The sequence below is a fragment of the Papio anubis genome, chromosome 1 (genome assembly GCF_008728515.1).
Source record: "Papio anubis isolate 15944 chromosome 1, Panubis1.0, whole genome shotgun sequence".
Lineage (NCBI taxonomy): Eukaryota > Metazoa > Chordata > Mammalia > Primates > Cercopithecidae > Papio > Papio anubis.
In genome coordinates, this window is record NC_044976.1 from 54,234,437 (window position 1) to 54,254,611 (window position 20,175).

General features: G+C 41.4%; 1 long non-coding RNA gene across 2 annotated transcripts in view; it reads right to left on the minus strand.

Annotated features, from left to right (window-relative positions):
* LOC108587161 overlaps positions 1-20,175 on the minus strand; it is a 37,594-nt gene that overhangs the window by 15,595 nt on the left and 1,824 nt on the right. The window contains exons 1-3 of one of the 2 annotated variants that reach the window (XR_002523703.2): positions 17,619-17,931; positions 9,845-10,018; positions 5,793-5,930 (exon numbers count right to left, since the gene is read on the minus strand). This is a non-coding gene — a long non-coding RNA (uncharacterized LOC108587161). Of the gene's footprint in view, positions 1-5,792; positions 5,931-9,844; positions 10,019-17,618; positions 17,932-20,175 lie in introns of those variants that run through there. The other variant, XR_001905387.3, reaches the window with a different exon arrangement.

The following is a 20,175-nucleotide window of genomic DNA, read 5'->3' on the forward strand; positions in this document are numbered from 1 at the left end:
CCGCCTGCTCCTCCTGACTGATCTCTATTATAAAAAACCGAGGTTGCCAAGTTCAATAGGGGTTTCTAAGTTTTGCTCTGGGCAGAAGGCAGACTTCTGAAGTTTTTTCTAATGTCTGCAGCTGACTGAGTGATAAACTTATCCTTCAAGATTAGTTGGCCTTCAATGGAGTCAGGTGATAGAGAGGTATGCTTTCTCAATGTCTCCCTTAGTCTCTCCAGAAAGGCAGTAGGATTTTCTTCCTTTTCCTGTGTTATAGTGGACATCATTGAATAATTTATAGGCTTCTTCCTAGTTTTCCTTAGTCCTTTTAGCACGCAAGTTAGCAAATGTCTGCAGGTACCATCTCCATATTCTGATTCTGTGTCCCAGTGAGGGTCTACACCGGGAACTGCCTGCTGGCCTGTGGAGAATTGTTCTTTCCTCTGTTGACCTGACTGAGATACCCGAGATCACTAAACTCTCAGGCTACAGTTATGGCGGCACTTCTCTCATTTGGGGTTAGTGTCTGATCTAGCAGTAACATTATCTGTCTCCATGTCAGATCAAAGTATTGTCCTAACCCTTGTAAAACATCAATATAGCCATCACGGTTATCTGAGAATTTACCTAGGTCTATTTTAATTTGCTTCAAGTCTGAGAGGGAAAAAGGCACATGTACTCTGACTGGGCTGAGTTCTCCAGAATACATCTTAGGGGCGTTTTTGCCTTGGGGGGAACATTTCCCATCTGAAAAAAAGAACATAGGGATGCCAGCACCCCTAGTCATTTTCCAATGAGCATTAGTCCTAGAGCTTCCTCTGTGGTCCTAATGCTTATTCCTTTCCAGGGTGTGTAACCACCCATGGACCTCTGCTTATCAAATTAGTTATGCTCACCAATGTAGCAGTCCTGCACCCCTTTTCCTGCCTGTCTTGACCACAAGGAAAGGGGTCCAGGCTGCTAGATTCCAGTGGTCTTTTACCAGTGTGCCCAACATTGCCTTTGTACTCAGAGGTGAGTTCTAGAGCTGGGCTGGATTCATGAGTATTTCATAACATCTCAGCTGCCTCATCAAGATGCATTCCCATAAACAGTTCTTATGCAAACTCGTTTCAGAGAGGGTGTAGGTAACCTTTTGAGTCAGGATTGAGATAGGGTTTTGATTCTGTATTTAAGGCTTGACTGAGTGCAAACAGATGGCACGTTTGAGCAAACCAATTATTAGGCAATTCTCCCAACTCTGCTTCCACAAGAGTCTCCCTATCAATTACTGAATACCCATTGTGTTTTTTTTTTCCCCTCAATCACCCAGGAGGAACCATCTATCATACTGTCTTGAAGGGAGATCCTCTTAGGTCTGGTTGGACCTTTATATGGTAATGAAGATTTAAATCCCCTAGAAGATTTAGGAAATCTGCTAGGTTAAGGGAATTTTCAGTAGTTACTGTTAAATCACCTTTTTCTAACAGAATAGCCCCATACTTTAAGATTTGAGTTAGTAAGCTATCTTTTTGCTTTTTGACAGGATACTTCTGAACTGGTGAGGTGTGCTCACAACGAGGTTTCCTCTAAAGATTACTTTTCTACTTTCAGCAAAGCAGTTGCTGCTACCGACTGAATGCATTTGGTCCATATGTGGGTTACTACATTAAGGATTTTTGATAGGAAGGCTACGGGTTGTCAGTGGTCTCAGTGTTTTCACGCTACACCCTTGTTTACACTGACAACAAGGTAGTATTGGAGTGTTATAGGATCAGGGAGAAGACCTTCAATTATCAATTATAGGTTTTACATTTACCCTGGCTCTTAAAGGAATAGGGCACACTTTACTACTACTTTTTTTCTCTCTTTGACTCCCTCTTTGTCTCTCTGCCTCTTTCCCCTCTCTCTCCTCTTTGTAGATGGATTTTGGAAACACAGTGGAAGGATGTTCGCTTGTTGCCTCATTTGTCACTATAGGAATATATACCTCCCTTTAATGTACTCAATTCGTTTTCATCCTGATCTATTATGTTGTCATAGACATAGTTCCAGTTGTTAAAGTACTGGGTCATCAGTTCTAAGGCCCTAGCCAAGAAGCCAAGGCTTGGTGATTGTGTTGCAGAGGGGTAAGTTGGCTAGAAATTGGGGGAGAAGAACATCTTACACAATGGGAGAACAATCCTCCTAGTCATTTACAAACTTGGGGCCATGACTCATAGTAGAACTTGGAGCCCTGGCAAGGGTGGTGGGAAACAGCTCCCACATAACTGCCCATGTTGAGAGCTATATATCTAAATTGGGAGGGGCACCAGGGACAAGACTCCCTGGGTTCATAGCCTAGATGCCTAAGGATGCAGCATAGAGCTTCCCTAGATCCCTTTGGGGATACAACTTGCTCTAATACTTGGGAGAGGAAGTGAAAGTCTGAAGCATTAGTACCTAGGAGGCAGGGATTGCAGGAAGTAGATTCAGAGGTAAGGAGAATTTTGGGGCTACACTTTCAGGAAAGTCATGGTCGGGACCCAGGAGGTATGGGTCAGAATAAGAGGTAGGGGCATACGCATGGGTGACTGGAGTAGAGACTTCTGGCTGTGCCATGATCCCAACTGGCCAATTCTGGGAGTTCGGGACGACAGTTTTCTACCTCTAGTCAGCCTTCAGCTTCCCCCAGGAAACTGTGAAAGTGGAAACTGGTTCCAGGCAGACCAACACTCCCAACCCAGAAGGGTTAGGGGTTGTTAGAAGCCTTTTCCCAGGAAGCCTCCCACCTGAGTCTTAAGTCTGGTGGCCATGCTAATCATTTCTAACTGGCCAACAGGTGCCTGGTATTTTCCTCCAATTCTAAGGAACAATAGGACAGAATAGCAAGTGAAAGTGGTCTGATATTACTCACCGCTTTGGAGAATCCCCATACGAGGCCACCAAATGTTACCAGGGGTCTTTGTTCTTAGAGCTCCCAATATGTGGGGGGCCGCTCCCAAGATGGCAGCAAGCCTTTTGTTCTCTGACCTGGGGGTTCTTGGCCTCATGGATTCCAAGGAATGAAACCCCTGGGCTATGTGGTGAGTGTTATAGCTCTATTAGAAGCTGTGAACCATGGAAGAGAACCATGGAACTCAGCAACCAGTGTTCGGCTCAATTAGGATGAACCCTGGGCCCTTAGCCATGCAGGAACAATGGTGAGCCTCTAGCCTGATCAGGAGTGGCAATGGGCACCCCGCTGGATCTGCAGGGGTGGAAGTCAATGGTGGGTCTGGGATGGCAGCAAACAGCAGTGGTGGATGGCAAGTGAAAGCTCAGCTTGAGCTGTAACAAACACGGACCAGAAGAGTGTGTAGTTGCAGGATTTAATAGAGTGGAAACAGAGCTCCCATACAATGGGAGGGGACCCAAAAGGGGTTGCCCACTCCTGGCCCAAATGCCTGGGGTTTATATCCCAATCATTGTCCCTCCCCCCATGCTCCCAGGTGATAGATGATTGACTATTTTACCTCCTGCCTTTAGCCTAATTGGTATTTTAGTGAGCCCTCTTTACTACCTGATTGGTAGTGTGTGAACTGAGTTACAAGCCCCGTGTTTAAAGGTGGATGCTTTCACCTTCCACAGCTAGGCTTTGGAATTCTTAGTTGGCCTAGGAAATTCAGCTAGTCCTGTCTTTCAATAATAGCCCTTACTCTACAGGTCAGGAAACCAATGTGGGGTTTCTACTACCTGCTAAGTATATGTATTTTATTTATGTATTCTGAATCTGGGGAAATAAACACAGGGCGGGTTTGGGAATCTACAAGACCCACTGTAAGACAGACTTGAGTTAAAATTCCATTGATCACCCGACCTCCATAGCCCCTACTCTTACTGGAGAGCCACAGTGATGTTTTGGGCTTCTGGAATCAACGTCATTTCTGAGTCAGTGTCTAGTAGTTCTTGAAAGTTCTGATTTCCTTTTGTTCAATGTATGGTAAAGTGGTTAAAAAAAAGGTAAGTCCCTTTGGGAAAGGCAGGGTGAAAGATTAACAGTGTACATTTTTGGTAGTGTATTGAAGGCCTTCTTTGAGGGGACCTTGCCTCTCCTTCATTCAAGGGGTATACATCTATAATCTGCCTCAATCCTGGGAATTGAGGGATCATGACTGTATTATTCAACTTAGACTTTTTTGTACTTGATCTAGGACTTTGCTTATATAGATGAAGTTTACTGGGCTTCCTATCTATTTCATTTCTAGGATTATGATTAGCCAATACCACAGGTCTGTGTGAGTCCAACTATTCTGATTGTGGCTTTGACTTTGCTGTCCATTATGGTATTATTCCCAACTTGCTTTTGGTGATTCAGTGTTGCCACTTGGACCCTGCCACTGTGAAATCCAATTATTCACATTGCATTTAGGTTTTCCAGTTGAGTGGTCACAGTCCCCACTGAAAGGTCTAACCTACAGATAATTATAGAGTTCTTCAAGGACACTGGAACTCACCTAACTAATGCATTTCTCAACATATTAGTAAAAGGTAGGTCTTCAGGACTCTCCCAGAGTGGGTGCATAGGTCTTAAGTGAGAGCCACACTAACATTACAATCTCCCTATGCCTTTGAATTCCTTTTTTCTACATTAAACCAAGAGAGGTTGAGCATTTACATTTTTTCATGGTAGGCCATCATTTTATTCATATTTCAGCCAATCAAACTGTAGAGCCCTTCCTAACTCTGAGCCAGAACATTAAATGCAGAATCTGCTTAGTGAGTCTATAGCAATAAATTCAGTCTGATCCATAAGATTTTTCTACCATTATCTGACACCTTTAACACCCATTCCCATACATGGCTGTGGATTTCTGTTCATATAAGTTAGCAAACTCAGGTTCTTTTCGAGTGTAGTGTAGCCCCTCCTGGGTAATACTTTGTACTTCACCTTTAGATATTTCCTGGAACTTGAGTCTAGTTAGAGGTCTAAAAGCAAAGAGGGGTATTGGTAGGTCTGGAGCAGAGCCAGCATTGTCTTACATAGTAACTGCCTCGGGGTGGGCCATTACCATTTCCTCAAGCAATGCAGGGTTAATCTCAGATTGAGAGAGAAAGGCTGTTATTGCTGGGAATCAGGAGGCTCCTTTTTCTGGGAAAAAGGACTTACTTAGGAACTCAATTTCCCCAGCTTCATCAGAATCTTCCCACATGTCCACATTCCAAATTATAAGATCCCATTTTTTCCCAGGGAATTCCCTAACTTTTCAGTAGACACCCTACAAAGCTGGGAATTCAACTTGCATTGTGATTCAGCTAATTTTAGGATCAGGCTCTGCATTTGATTTTTAGTTATTTATCCCAGTAGCTACAGGAGATAAGGTTCCCCTCTAGGCATGCCTAAAATTCTTAGGTCATTTATATAGTGCTTGAGCTAGGAATTTGAGTCCCTGAGCTCATCCTTTTCTTTTTCCACTTTGTCCTGTGGCATTAGCAGCAACAACCCAATGCCATTTTTTAGTTTTTCAAAAATGTTTGAAAGTATGTAGAGTCACTTAACTCCTTGTTGCTAAGCAAGCTCCTTGATATAAGTGGTTGATTAGAAGTATTGAATGCAGATATTTTGTGTGTCTCTATAAAGAGTTTATGCCATAGAATATCACCACTTTCTTTGTTACTGAAAAGAGTTATTAGTGTCTTTAAATCTAACCAGAGATTAGAAAGTCAATTTCAGAAACCCCAGAACCAGTTTAGAAAACTTATTTTCATTCTCCTCTAGAACCATTCTTTCAGTACCAAAACCTGTATTAGTTCAGGGAAAGAAAGAACCAGTATAACATACATCCACAAAAATATTATAAAAATTGGCTCACATGATTACGGATGTCAAGATATCCCATGACCTGCTGTCTGCAAGCTGGAAAGCTGGGAAAGGTGGTATAATTCACCTGAGTCAAGAGGCCTGAGAGCTGGGGAGCCAATGGTCTAAGTCCTTGTCTGTGTCCTGTGTCCTAAGGAGAATCAGAAACACCAATATCTGAGAGCAGGGAAGTCGAGAGATGCCACAGCTCAGGCAAAGAGTGAGTTCACATTTACTGACTTTTAGTTCTATTTGGGCCTTCATTGGATTTAAAGATACTAAGTGACTATTTCAGAGTGACGAAAGGTAAGAGTGAGAAGAGTAAAGCACTCATCCTCCCTTACAAGCAGGGGGCAAAAATTAAGACCATGTTCTTTAGAACAAGATAGACTTGAGTTCAATTCCTGCCGTCCAAGTCACCGGCCACATATCCTTGGACAAATTATTTGGCTCTATGGTACCTCAGTTTCCTCTTTAGTAAAATAGGCATAATTATAATTACTTCTACCCGTGAGGGTTTCATGAGTTTTATATTTAGAGAAATAAACATAGGCCAGGCACAGTGGCTCCCACCTGTAATTCCAGCAGTGTGGGAGGCTGAGACAGGACAGGAGTTCAAGACCAGCCTGACCAACATGATAAAACCCCATCTCTATTAAATACAAAAATTAGCCAGGCATGTGGCACACATCTGTAATCCCAGTTACTCGGGAGATTGAGGCAGGAGAATCACTTGAACCTTGGAGGCAGAAGTTCAGTGAGACAAGATTGTGCCATTGCACTCCAACCCAGGGGAAAGAGCGAGACTCAGTAACACACACACACCAAAACAAAACATGGCATCTATATCTACTATAAGAAGAATTCAAGTTTCCTCTTCTTTTTCCCCTGATCCTCCTACCCCAAACATAAGAGTCCCCTTTTGGTCAGATTTGCCTTTTCGGGTGTTTCCGACACAAAGTGAGACAGGAAGAAAGCTGGTCTTTTGGTCCATAAGCCAAACCTCTAATCAAAATTCCTGAGAGATTTGGAGACCTACATTTCTTCCCCTGAGTACACCAGCCAGAGGCACTGGGTAAATCTCACAGGCATGGAGATGTAAACTCATGGTTCCTGGTCAAGAGCTTGGCAATATCAGAGGTCTTACATGTTTCTGGGCCATATCTTCTTAATATGCTTATTGGAGCTTTGTATGTTATTGTGTTTTTCCTCGTGTTTTTTAAAACTTGGAGTAAATAACTTTGTAAATTTTAATACTCTGGAATCTAATATATACTAAATTACTTTCGTAGCATTTTCCAATTTATAAGGCCCTTTCACAAGTTTTTTTGTTTAATGTGAAGGTATTGTGGTAAACAGAAAGAACATGGGTCAACTCCATCCTACATGGGTTTGGGCCCAGGGAAAAATGAATAAGAAGTCATAGGTAGGCCAGGCATGGTGGCTCAAGCCTGTAATCCCAGCACTTTGGGAGGCTGAGACTGGCAGATCACGAGGTCAGGAGATCGAGACCATCCTGGCTAACATGGTGAAACCCCGTCTCTACTAAAAAATACAAAAAACTATGTGGGCGAGGTGGCGGGCACCTGTAGTCCCAGCTACTCGGGAGGCTGAGGCAAGAGAATGGCGTGAACCTGGGAGGCAGAGCTTGCAGTGAGCTGAGATCCGGCCACTGCACTCCAGCCTGGGCAACAGAGTGAGACGCCATCTCAAAAAAAAAAAAAAAAAAAAAAAAAAAAAGTCATAGGTAGGCAGGAAGGTGAAAATGGGATTTGGACAACAAAGAAAAGATGTCACAGGCAGGTTTTAGAAGACTTTTGGAAATAAAAAGATCAGGGTACAGCTGCATGTTGGGCATGTATGTACATGTGTGTTGGGTCATGGGAAAGAGTATGTAGATGAGCTGACTAACTGGAGAGCACATTTATGTTGTTAATTTGCCGTATGCTGTGAATGGAACACTTGGCATTGCTCAAGAGGCTGCAGTAAAAATTTAGGCTACCTCTTATTTTTGGATGCTAGTCTGATTTTTTCTTGATAATTATTCTATAACAGAGGGGATTGCAGATTGAATAGCTTGTATAAAGGCGATATAAACATATTACTTGTAGCACACATCAAAAACTAATTGCTACACACTAAATGTATTTCTTCATAGTCAAGAACCCCAGATCCAATCAGAATGTCTACTTTCTATGCTAAATGGAATACATAATACTAGTAAAATTCTAATTTGTGAATAGTGAACACAAATCAGTAATAGTGAATAATACAGTTTTAAAATTTCTATCATAATAGGTTTATCTTAAGTGGTAACTTTTTCACTAAAAATTAGTGTTTGCATTTGAAAAACAAGTATGTATGAAAGAATTAGCTCTGTTAGTATTTTTTCCTTAAACAGTGTATGGTCTAGATCTATTCAGCTTCAAAGAAAGTGCACTCTCTTGCACACTAAATCATAATAGATCAGTTTGTAATACGGGTTATACAAATGATGTATATTATATTGATGGCAGTGGCTGCTGCCATCAAGCTAACTAGAAGGTGCGGCGCGGCGGCGCGGCGGCGGGGCGGGGGCGCGGCTGGGGCTGCAAACTCTGGAGCTGGCGGGAGATCTGCCCCTTCCGAGTCGGGGCAGGAGCCTGCTCAAACTGTGGTTGCGGACCCAGGTTTCCTGCTCTATGGAATAGGCAGGAGACCCGCCCTACTGGGCAGAGCTACAGCCACCCAAACTGCAGCTGTGGGTGTGAGCCTCCCTGTGCTCCTGGAGAGGGCCAGGAGCAGTCAGGATGTCCCCTCCTGGGTGCGGCTGCAGTTGGCAGGCCTGAGGCTGCAGACCTGGACCTCCCACTCCACTGAGCTGGCAGGAGCCAGAGAGAAGCAGGAACCCCATTCCTTCTGAGTTGTGGGGTGGGAGCTCCCCGGGTACAGCCCTCCTCCCAGGTGCAGGACCTGGGCATCTTTGCAGCATGCACCCTCTAGGGCCTGTGAAGGCCCATGCAACCTCCCTCCCCACATCCCTTCTGGCTGAGGGATGTCTGCTGCTGCCTGGCTTCTCTCTTCTCCCACACCTGCTCCAATCTTGGAATAGGGTTGGGGCCTGGGGTCATGAATGGCAGTGGGAGGCAGATTGATTCCTGGGTGGAAGGGGGTAGGTCCCCAGTAAGGCCTCACCTTCAGGACAGGGAGGGCCTGAAGGCTGGGGGCCTGGCTGTCAGTCCCATGAGCCACAGTGGGAACTCGGACCACAGTGGGAACTTGTGGTACTTTTTCCAACCTGCCCATGGCTGCCTATGGACCAATTGGCACACACTCCCTCCCCCTTTGAGGTCCATAAAAGCCCTGTGCTCAGCCTAAGCAGGGCAGAGGATGGCCAGAGAATGAAGAGGGCAGAGACATTACCTGCCAATCAGCTAGAGAGGACTTACCCTCTCTGCTGATAGCTGGAGATGAGGGAACAACCAGTTGCAGAGAGGAGCTACCCTCTCCACTGAGAGTTGCAGACATCAGGAGAACCAGTTGCCGAGAAGATCTACCCTTCTCCAGGGCCTCTTCTCTGCTTAGAACTGAACACTCAATGGATGATCTTCCTACAGAGAGAGCTACCCACTCCAGGTCTCCTCTGAGCTGTTAACACTCAATAAAGCTCATCTTCATCTTGTTCACCCTTCACTTGTCTGTGTACCTCATTCTTTCTGGATGCAGGACAAGAACACAGGCAAAGGTGCCATGGCCACAGAAGTCAGGTTTCCAGCCAGAACGTTGACACCCCGGAGATCCCATAACAATATGATCATAAGAAAATGTATTCATAAAAATTAGTGTAATTGCATGTAGCTGAAAAGTTTATGATAAAATGTTACTTATGTGAGTGACACCAGCATAATGGTGGACTATGAAGCTCTAGTCTCTCATTCTCCCTGAAAACATCAAATGCACAATAGGCTGGCTGAAATAGCTTTATGTGAGCTCTAGAAACCAGGTGAGAATCTATAGAAACAAAGTGAATGCCCAACCAAGAGGAAGTCTTACTGAAATGGTAGAAAATTGTTAAATTTTGCTCACTTTTGCCCCAGTTCCTCCATGGTCTGGTAGAGCAGTCAGAAGGAAGAAGCCATCCAATTCCCAGTTTCTCTTGGGACAGAAGATAAACTATTTTCAACATTCTGGCTTGTCAGGTGGGGTGGCGGGGGGGAGGCGACCATCCAAGAAACGATTTGTCTTACTTGACTTGGAACTCTAATGGGAACAGTTTGCACAGTTTGAATATGAGGTTGGAGGATGAAAGTGAGAGAAGAGAGACAGACCCTCTCATTGTTTTATACTCAGAAAAAGAGAAGTGAAACTAAAGGCAGGTAGCCTGGCGCCTAGGAACCAGACTCGAAACCAAGAAACCAGACCCGAAACCAGGCCTGGGCCTGCCTGAGCTAAGCCTAGTAGTTAAAGATTGACCCCTGACCTAACCGGTTATGTTATCTATAAATTCCAGACATTGTATGGAAAGGCATTGTATGGAAAGACATTGTAAAAATCCCTGTCCTGTTCTGTTTCATTCTGATTACTGGTGCATGCAGCCCCCAGTCACGTATCCCCTGCTTGCTCAAATTGATCATGACCCTCTCACGCAGACCCCCTTAGAGTTGTGGGCCCTTAAAAGGAACAGGAATTGTTCACTCGGAGAGCTGAGCTCTTGAGATAGGAGTCTTGCCCGATGCTCCCAGCCAAATAAACCTCTTCCTCCTTTAACTCTGTCGGAGGAGTTTTGTCTGCGGCTCGTCCTGCTACAAAAGCAGTGGTCAGTGCCATGGCACCTGACTGCTGCTGAGGCTGCAGACCTGTAGGTTCTTGGGGGACAGAGTTTATGGGCAGAGAAATACAGTAGAACATTCAAGACCTTGAGAAGAAGCAGAGAGGAGACTCTTATGGAAATGAAGATATTTAAAGGTAGCCATTGATATGGGGAATTAGGGAGGAAAAGCACACGCACAGATCCAAGAAAGTTAAATTCCCTGGAAAGACCTGAGAAGAGTCTTAGTCATCACCCTAGACTGGCTGACCAGTGAAGGGCTTCCCCTACAGACAGCCAGTCTGAAAAGGGTTGAAAAGATAGCTATTTTTGTTCTAAGTACCTGATTTTCAACAAAAGACTACAATGGATATAAAGAAACAGGAAAACAGACCTTTCAAGAAAAAATCTTTAGAAACTGACTCTAAAGAAATAATGTTTAAACTTACTTTACAAAGACTTAAAGATAACCGTCTTAAATACGCTCAAAGAGCTAACAGGAGACAGACAACTAAAGGAAACAAGAAAACTATATATAAACAAACAGAATGGCAATAAAAAAGTAAAGTTACAAAAATAGCCAAAAAAACCCTGGAGCTTAAAAATACAGTAACTGAATTGAAAAATTCGTGGAGTTGTTCAATAGTAGACAGGCAGGAGAATTAGTGAATTTGAAGACAGGTCATTTGAGATTATCAAGTCTGAAGAACAAAAAGAAAAAAGAAAAGTGAACCAACTCTAAGGGCAGTATGAGATATCACCAAGCACCTAAAAGAATTCATTTACCATTAGGTCTGCCCTGTAAATGAAAGGGTTCTTTAAGTTGAAATGAAAAGACACTACTACAGCCAGTACCTTCAAAGCCATGTGAAAATACAAAATTCTTCAGTAAAGGTAAATACATGGAGAAACAAAAAACCGTATTATTAAAATTTGGGTTTGAAGCTCAATTTTCAATTCTTTTATCAAATTTAATAGATACTAATATAAACGATTATTAATCTTATGTTAATGGGTATATAATATATAAAGATGTAATTTGTGATATCAATAAACTACAGGCATGAGGAGTTGTAAAGGAGTTTTTGTATGTGATTAAAGTTGTTGGTTTCAGTTTAAAATATATTGTTATAACTTTAGGATGTTAGATATACCATAATATCCACAATAACTATATATAGAATATAGAAGAAAGTGAGAAAGAAATCAAGGCCAGGTGCGGTGTCTCATGCCTGGGCTCCCAGCATTTGGGGAAGTTGAGGGAAGAGAATTGCTTGAATCTAGGAGTCCAAGACCAGCCTGGGCAACATAGTAAGACCATCTCTATAAAATGTAAGAAAATATTAACTGTGTGTGGTGTCACACCTGTAGTCCAAGCTGCTCAGGAGTCTAAGGAAGGGAGGGTTGCTTGGGCCCAGGAGGTTGAAGCTACAGTGAGCTGTGATCATGCCACTGTACTTCAGTCTGGGTGACAGAGAACCTATCTCAAAAAAAAAAAAAAAAAAAAAAGGAATCAAGACATTACAAAAAAAAAAGTCAGCTAAACACAAAGACAGGTAGTAAAGGAAGAGATTAGGGTTTAAAAAAAGCTATAAGACATACAGAAAAATGCCAAAATGGTAAAAGTCCTTCTCTAAGTAATTACTTTAAATGTAAATAGATTAAATTCTCCAAAAGATAGATATTGGCAGAATTTTAAAGAGACAAACAGGATCCAAGTATATGCTGCATAAATGAAATTCACTTTAGGATATACAAGTATAGGTTGAAAATTAGTAGATAGATATTACATGCAAGTAGTAACCAAAAGAAAGCAAGATTGGCTATGTTAATACCAAAGTGTTATGGTAGTTAAAAACTGCTAAAAGACAGGAAAACATTAAACAATGATAAAAGGAGCAATTCATTAAGATAGAATAATTCTATACAAGTGTACCAAACATCAGAGTTCTCAAATATATGAAGCAAACACTGACAGAATTGAAGGGAGTAATAGATAGCTTTACAATTATAGTAGGAGATGTCAGTATCTCACTTTTGGTAATGGATAGAACAACCGTACTGAAGACAAGTAGGATAATAGAAAACTTGGACAACATATAGGCCATTTGGACCTAACCAACATATACATTCTACCCAAAGGCAAGTTGTACATTTTTTTCAGGTACACATAGAACTTTAATTCTCCAGAATAGACAGTAAGTTAGGCCACAAAATAAGTCTTCGATAAGTTTGAGACAAATATCTTACATATAAGGTATCTTTTCCAATCACAAAGGAATGAAACTAGAAAAGGACGGAACATCGAATATCAGCATGCAACAAAAGTGAGTTTGGATATTTACAGTATACATAATAATTAACCCAAAATGGCTCAAATACCTAAACACAGAAACTAAAATTATAAAACATAGGGTAAAAGCTTCATAACATTGGATTAGGTAACATTTTATTGGATATAATACCAAAAACACAGGCAACAAATATAAAGATAGATTGGACTGTATCAGAATTAAAAACTTGTGAGCACCAAAGGACTTAATCAGAATAAAAAGGTAACTCATAGCATGGGAAGACATTTGAAAATCATATCTGATAAAGGGCTTATATGTAGAATATATAAAGAGCTCATACATCTCAGTACCCTATTCAAAAATGGTCAAAGACTTGAATAAACATTTCCTTAAAGATTCATGAATAGCCAATAAGCACATGAAAAGATGCTCAACATCACTTATAATCTGGGAAATACAAATCACAATGAGATGCCATTTCATATCCTCTAGAATTACTACTATGAGAAAATGACAAACAAAGTAAATGTTAAGTGTTTATAAGTGGTAAGGGTTTAGAAAAACTGGAACCATGTGCACTACTAGTAGGAATGTTAATGGTATAGCCACTATGAGAAACAGTATGGATATTCAAAAAATAGAAAGGTAATATGATCTAGCAATTCTACTCCTGGGTATATGCCCAAAAGAATTAAAAGCATGGTCTTGAAGAGATATTTGTATACCCATGTTAATGGCAACATATTCACAATAGCCAAAAGGTGGAAGCAGCCCAAGTATTGATAGGTGAACAAATACAAAATATACATATATGGTATATTATTCAGCCTGAAGAAAGTAGGAAATTGATACTTGCTACAATCTGAAGTATTTTGGAGATAAGTGAAATAAGGCAGTCATAAAATGATAAATTGTTTGATTTTGCTTATGAGGTAGTTAAATTCAGAAAGAACAGATGCTCTGGGCTGGAGGGAGAGGGAATTGGCAGTTATGTAATAGGTACAGAGTTTCAGTCTTTCAATACGAAAAAACTAGGGATGAATGGTGGCAATGGTAGAACAATGTGAATGTACTTAATGTCACTGAATGTTATGCTTAAAACTTTCTTTTGAGAAGCATCTGTTCATGTCCTTTGCTCATTTTTGACTGGATGTTTTTTAAATTTGTTTAAGTTCCTTGTAGATTCTGGATATTAGACCTTTGTCAAATGCATAGTTTCAATATTTTCTCCTATTTTGTAGGCTGTTTACTCTGTTCAGCCTCCCAAGTAGCTGGGATTACAAGTGTGTACCACCATGCTCAGCTAATTTTTGAATTTTTAGTAGAAACAGGGTTTCACCATGTTGGTCAGGCTGGTCTCGAACTCTTGTCATTGTAATCTGCCTGTCTTGGCTTCCCAAAGTGTTGGGATTAAAGGTGTGAGCCACTGCACCCGGATGGTAACTGTTTTTGCTGTGCAGGTGGTCTTCAATTAGGTCCCACTTGTCAATTTTTGTTTTTGTTGCAATTGCTTTTGGGGACGTAGTCATAAATTCTTTGCCAAAGCCTATGTTGAGAAGGGTATCGCCTAGGTTTTCTCCCAGGATTTATAGTTTGAGGTTTTGCATTAAATCTTTGATCCATCTTAAGTTGATTTTTGTATACAGTGAGAGGTAGGGGTTCAGTTTCATTCTTTGGCATATGGCTAGACAGTTTTCCCAGAACCATTTATCAAATAGGGAGTCCTTTCCTGCATTGTTTTTGTTGATTTTGTCAAATACCAGGTAGGTGTGTGGGTTTATTTATGGGTTCTCTATTCTGGTCAACTGGTCTATGTGTCTTTTGTACCAGTACCATGCTGTTTTGATTACTGTAGTTTTTATAGTATAGTTTGAAGTCAGGATTATGTGATGCCTCTGGCTTTGTTCTTTCTGCTTAGGATTACTTTGGCTATTTGGGCTGCTTTTGAGTCCAGGGGAATTTTAGAATTGATTTTTCTAATTCTCTGGAAAACATCATTGATATTTTGATAGGGATTGTGTTGAATCTGTAAGTTGCTTTGGATAGCATGGCCATTTTAACTATTGATTCTTTTAATCTGTGAGCATGAAATATTTTTCCTTTTTTTTTAATGTCATCTGATTTTTTTCAGCAGTGTTTTATAGTTCTCCTTGTAGAGATCTTTCACCAACTTGGTTAGATGAATGCCTAGGTATTTCATTTTCTTTATGGCTATTGTAAATGAGATTGTTCTTGATTTGGTTCTCAGCTAGAACATTACTGGTGTATATAAATGCTGATTTTTGTACATTGGTGTAGAAGACATAGAAGCCAACAAACATTTAAAAGTGTTTAACATAACTAATCAGAAATGCAAATCAAAACCACAATGAGACACTATCTCACACTAGTCAGAATCATGATTTAAACACTGGCAAAGCTGCAGAGAAAAGGGAGTGGTTATAAACTGTTGATAGCAATGAAAACTAGTTCAGCCACTATGGAAAACAATTTGGATATTTCTTTTAAGAACTTAAAATAGAACTACCATTGGATCCAGCAATCCTACTAGTGGGCATATATCCAAAGGAAAATAATTCATTCTATCAAAAAGACACACACACCCGTATGTTCATTGCAGTGCTATTTACAATAGCAAAGACATGGAATCAACCTTAGTTGCCCATCATGGTACATATATACATTGGAATACTATGCAGCCATAAAAAGAGTGAAATCATGTCCTCTGCAGCAACATGGATGGAGCTGGAGGCCATGATCCTAAGTGACCAAATGTAAGAAAAGAAAATGAAATACTACATGCTCTCACAAGTGGGAGCTAAACACTGAATACACATGAACATAAAGATGGGAACAATAGACACTGGGGACCACTAGTTGGGGGAGGCAAACGGGGTTGGGTGCTGAAGAACCATGTGTTGGGTACTATACTTACTGTCTGGGTGATGGGATCATTAGAACCCTGAACCTCAGTGTCACACAATTTACTCATGTAACAAGTTGTCATGTGTACCCTTTAATCTATAATAACAGTTGAAATTTTAAAAACTTACCATCTTAGCCATTTTTGCATTAAATATATTTCACCACAATTAAGGTTTTAAAAGTTTAAAAATAAAAGCAGATTCAGGATATTTTATGAAATGAAAGTTTTATGAAAAATGTGTATATATGTATTTGCCCTGTTTTAGCACATATAAAGTGGTAATTAAGGAGAGTTTAAGGAAGGGACTCTTCAGAGAAATCTGCAGGATTAAATGAACTGTGCTAGGTATCATCCATTCATTCTTCCAAATCCACTCTCCACCTAGCTTCTGTCTGCCCTATATCCCAAAAGGTTGATCAGTATGGATGACATACAGTTTTTATCCTCTGGCTCTGGTTAAGCTTGGCCAGTGGAAACTGTTCATGATTTTTTGCATGTTAAGTTATGTTACTGGTCTTTGTCATACGGATTTTTAAGCACTTTATATAAGTAAATAGCCTAAAGAAGTAAATTCCTATGTGTGGAACTTCAGATGTGATAGGGCAAAGGTACTGTGTGGGAGAGGAATAGATTGTTCTGCAAGATCAATAAAATTTCTCCACAGGCACACAGACTCCCCTGCCCCCACCCTCTTCCACCTCCTTCCAGTCCACCCCAGCAGATCTCCTTGGTATAAACTTACATAAATCTTATATTTTTTGTGATGGGATTGAAAAACTGGAAAGTGTACATGTTTGGCTTAGAGTTAGGAGATCCCGTTTTGATTTGTCTTCTAACTGGGTAACCGTGGGAGAGCTATTATGTGTCTTGTAAGTGGCTGAAAATGCCTACTCATGTAGGTTATGGGGAAGCTTTCATAATATGTGAAAGAATCCAGCAGTGTCTAGTTAAGGAGAATAGATGCTAAAGGTGGAAGGAGGACAAAGGGAATCATCTACAGCATTCTCATTCGTCAAGAACCAAGGAAATATATTTCACTTCCTCCAAAAGACTTCCCCAGAATCTCCTTTTGGCTCAGATACAAGAGATAATTCCAGGCTAAGCATAATCAAATGCTGCTCTTGCTAATGCAATACTAATTTTATTCTATGAATAGCATTTTTCAGTGTTTGTAAACATTTCCATGCCGATAGAACCCTTGACCCTTCCGTTTGCCCTTTATGCCCCATTACAACAGTCGTATTATTTCAGGGTCTCCTCTCCTCATTTTAACTGTAGTAGTAGCCACCTCACTGTCTTCCTTTCTCTAGCTTAGCTTGACTAGCTTCACAACTCCTCCACAGTCTCTAGAAGGAATTGTAACTTCCTATCATGGGAACCCAAAGTCTGTCACAAAAACTTGTAATTGCTGAAACCCTTGTATCTGTTATAACTGCCGGAGAATATGACGTTCACCTTGTTCCTGCCTTCCAACTCTCACATGAGTGCATCTGATTGATGCACAACATCAATTTGGGGGCAAGGGAATTTGGGAAGTGTAGTTCTTAGGTCTTCAATCCCTATGATAAAGGGGAAGGCAGAGAAGCAAATAGAAATATGTGCTTGAACACAACCAAAGCCCCATATCACCTGGCTACCCCTTCCTGATGATTGGGCCCCAACATCTTCTTAAGCCTCTCCTCTCATTCATTATGTGCTCTAGTCTCACTGAACATCTGGCTCTTTCCTGGGATGTATCCTAGCTTATGCTCTCTTCTTCATTGGTGGCCCTTTCTTCCTGCAATTGGCCTAGCTCACGTTCCCCACTCCTTTAGGCATTAATTCATTCCTCACCTTCTTATGGAAGTTGTCCTGATCACCCTGTCTGGTTGGGTGCACTTTGCCCATGCTTCCATGTCACCATATATTCATGTCATGCCTTATACTCATCTGTTTACTTGTCTGAACTCCCCAGAGGTTGCGGCTTCTAGAAGTTAGGGATTATATTTCAGTCTTGGTATCTCCAACGCAGTGTCTTATTTAGTGCTTATTTATCCACAGGAAAGAAAAGACATTCAGCAAATAATTACACCACACGTACCCACAAGCCAGATACCATGATGGTCTTATTCATATTTTTACACCCAGAAATTATCTACTTTTAAGATTCACTAGGAGACACAAGCAAGTAATGCCATACCAAAAAGAGAAAAGGCTAGCAGTTGGTATGAGGATTGGGGGAGAATGTGCCACAGACAAGCGTGAGAAGATGCAAACAACCATGCTGTAAAGTCTTCATTTATTTGAAGAAATCATTGTGATCCTTTCTGCCAGTTCTCTTTCCTCTTCCAATTAATGAGTGAAAGATCATCTATGGAGCCAGGTTTGTACCCCATTCCACTTCAGTATAATCCTTCCTTCTTCTACCACCAGGAGCAGGGTGGTTATCAGAGACCTCAAACTTCTCTTCTGTATCCTTACCAGGAGAAATTCATCCACAAACTGCTTCCACCCCCAGCCATGAGCCAGGCCATTAAAGCACAGGACACAACTCCCCCGGGCTGACCAGCCCTTCAGGAACCCCCGGCCTCTTTGAGCCTGAAAGCCTTGGGGTTTCTGGCCCTGTCAAGGGTAATTAGGGACTCCTGTACAAATGAAGCCTGTAGTCTATCAAATGTGTAGACATATGTGGTTGGCAGCGAGTGGGGCTATGGCTTAGCAAGTACTGGAGTCTCATTATGGAGACACATGATCCTTGTCTGCTTTGCTAGGAGAAAACCAGACCCTTTCTTTTTTCTCTCCTTTCCTCTATGTTTCCAGTCGGTCTGCAGCCCTGAGATTGCTCATAGGGGGAAGAAAGGTGAAAGTATATAGAAATCTGATTTTGTTAGATGCAGAATTGTATGTCCAGTGAATGTTTAAAACTTTTAAGGCTTTGGTCTCAGACCTAGGCTGGAAGCAGGAGACATTTATTCGGGTCCTCTTTACACATAAACATGTTTCAGCTCATTCCCCTGCTCTATAAAGAACACAAGTTGGTTCTTAACCTTTTCTTTCATCGCAGATCCCTTTGGAAATCTATAGAAAGTCATGGATCCTCAGGAAGTGAGTAAGTGCAACTTATGTCTTAGCCACATTAAAACTTGGTTTTTATCTCACTATTCCTTTACAGTATAATCACTGGGAACATTTTCCCCCTGTACCTAGACGTAAATCCTAACAGATCCTATTTCCCAGGATGTAAATCCTAACAGATTCCTTCACACCTAAATATTATGTCGGTGGTCACTTTATGTTAAAGCATAGGTTTCATTTAGAAGTCAGAATATCTAAGAAATTAACCTGAACTCCAAACTATTTGTAGTGTGTTCTTTCTCAGTTTGGGCCTGCTTGTGTGAAAGGTTCAAAAAGGGAAAGAGGGAGTCAGATGCGGTGGCTCACGCCTGTAATCCCAGCACTTTGGGAGGCCAAGGTGGGCGGATCACAAGGTTATGAGTTCAAGACCATCTGGCTAACATGGTGAAACCCCATCTCTACTAAAAATAAAAAATAAAAAATAAAAAAAAAATTAGCCAGGCGTAGTGGCAGGCACCTGTGGTCCCAGCTACTCGGGAGGCTGAGGAAGGAGAATGACATGAACCTGGGAGACGGAGCTTGCAGTGAGCTGAGATTGTGCCACTGCACTGCAGTCTGGGTGACAGAAAAAAAAAAAAAGGGAAGGAGGGAAGTAAAGTCATAGGAAAGTCCTTCTGGAGCTGGCCTTATGTTCTAATTGTGGCAGATGTTTAGAGTTGAGTGTCCTTTCCTTGTCCTTGGGGCTTTGGAGCTTCTTACTGAGCACCACCTGAGCCTACAGTATTTGTGATGTGGACCATACACATTCTCTTTACATGGCTTCTTGGCGCCTCTTCTTAAGGTTTAGATTTTAGATCCTTGCTCTCAAATTTTCTAGATCTGTGGCAGAAGCTCTTGGGGCAGGTGATATGGTTTGGCTGTGTCCCCAACCAAATTTCACTTTGAATTGTAATAATGCACACATGTCAAGGGCAGGGCCAGGTGGAGATAATTGAATCATGGGGGAGGTTTCCCCCATATTGTTCTCGTGGTAGTGAATAAGGCTGAGATCTGATGGTTTTATAAGTGGGAGTTGCCCTGCACAAGCTCTTATCTGCCATCATGTAAGATGAGGCTTTGCTTCTCCTTTGCCTTCCACCATGATTGTGAGGCTTACCCCAACTATGTGGAACCGTGAGTCTATTAAACCTCTTTCCTTTATGAATTACCCAGCCTTGGGTGTGTCTTTATTAGCAGCATGAGAACAGACTAATATAGCAGGTTTCATATCACCTTTGAGCATCGGTCTCCCTCCTACTTCTGGCCCCAGGAAATACTCCCATCTCTAGTCTCAACA